General features: G+C 45.0%; 1 pseudogene; it reads right to left on the bottom strand.

Annotated features, from left to right (window-relative positions):
• LOC103600941 overlaps positions 1-1,319 on the bottom strand; it is a 4,996-nt pseudogene extending 3,677 nt beyond the window's left edge.
• Between the last annotated feature and the right edge of the window lie 233 nt (positions 1,320-1,552).

Below are 1,552 nucleotides of genomic sequence, written 5' to 3'. Positions count from 1 at the left end.
GGAGCTGCTTGGCCTATGGGATCTGCCTTAGGGTCGATGCCAAATAGAACCGTGAGTCTCAATTAGGGTTCGTCTCCTTCCTGCCTCTCCACTCCCAGGTATCCAGAGGTCTCACACTATTCCCCATCACCCTCGTCCAGGACTGACTCATCCATTAGACATAGCAGACACAGTGCCAAAGGCCCACACTATGTAAATGTTTTAATTTCTTTTAAAATCAGAAGAAAAAGATGAATTTTTAAGAAGGAAATGTTTTAAAACAAAATATTGGTATAGTTGTGTTTATACCAACAGTTATATTTAAATACTCTTTTTACCAAGGAAGTGGGAGGTCCACAAAAGCAAGAGCGGACCCAGGGCCCACGGAAGCCATGACGAGGCCTTGCCCTGGTCTTCCCTCCTGCCCACTCAAATCCTCTAGACTCCAAGGATTTCCCTCCTCCATATCAAAACATACCTGACCAGTGTCCCTCCACTAGCCCTGGAGCTCCTGGAGGGCAGGACTACTCTTTATTCATCCTCATGTCCCCACGCTCACATCAGGTATGGTGTTGCCATTTTTTCTTTTTTTGGAGGGTGGGGGTGGGGTGAAGCAGAAATCTCAGGAAAAGAGGATAAGGCTAGGTTTAAAATATTGCCTGAATGAAAGAGACCCATTCCTCAGCCCTGCTCTCCAGCAGTGAGCTAATGTGACAGCAGATTCAAGCCAAAGCAGAGGTTCTTAATTTGAGCTGTATGGCCAAGTCTTGCAGACCTGAGAACTCCTGGAAACTGCACAAAACTTCACATCTGTGCAGTCTTTGTCTACATCCCCTACACTGAACCCCACTGAAACTGCTTCTGCCAAGTTCACCAATCATCTCCAACTCAGTAAAATCTAACAGACACTTCTCAGGTGTAATCCTGATTTCTCAGCAGCATTTGACACTGCTCACCCAGCCCTCCTATTTGGCTTGCATGACACCCTGCTGCCTTGGTTTCTTCCTGTTTCTCTGGACACTCCTGCTCTTTTTCCTTTGCAGGCTCTTTGTTCTGCTGGGCCATTAAAAACAAATAATAATATAATAGCAGCAGCTGACACATATCAGCTATTTACTCTGAACTGGGCACTAGTATAAGTATCAGCTGTTTTAATCCTTAAAATAATCTTATATCCATTCTCCAACCATCAGCCAGAATGACTTTTCTGAAAACCAAATCTCATTATTTCCTTGCTTAAAACCTTATAATGGCTCTCTCCTGCCTACAGCTTTTAAGGTCTTTCAAGATTTGCCCCCTGCCTACCTCTCTAGCTGATTTCTCACCACCACCTCTTCCATTACCACCCTCCTGCTTTTTAGCTTCTCTGAGAACTCTAGGTCTTTGAATGTGCTATTTCCGCTTCCCGAAACACTTTTCCTCCACCTTGTAGCCTAAACACAATCCCTTTTTCAGGTTTCAGTTGAATCTCACCTTTCCTAGGAGCCAAGGTCTGGGAGAGGGGTAGTTATAAGATTGACACTGAAACTAGTTTGCCAGGTTCAACTCCCAGCTCTGCCACTTCCTAGCCATG

Source organism: Galeopterus variegatus, unplaced genomic scaffold (genome assembly GCF_000696425.1).
Source record: "Galeopterus variegatus unplaced genomic scaffold, G_variegatus-3.0.2 Scaffold3512, whole genome shotgun sequence".
NCBI classification, from domain to species: domain Eukaryota; kingdom Metazoa; phylum Chordata; class Mammalia; order Dermoptera; family Cynocephalidae; genus Galeopterus; species Galeopterus variegatus.
Note: the sequence above shows the minus strand (reverse complement) of the source record. Positions and strands in the feature narration are given on the sequence as shown.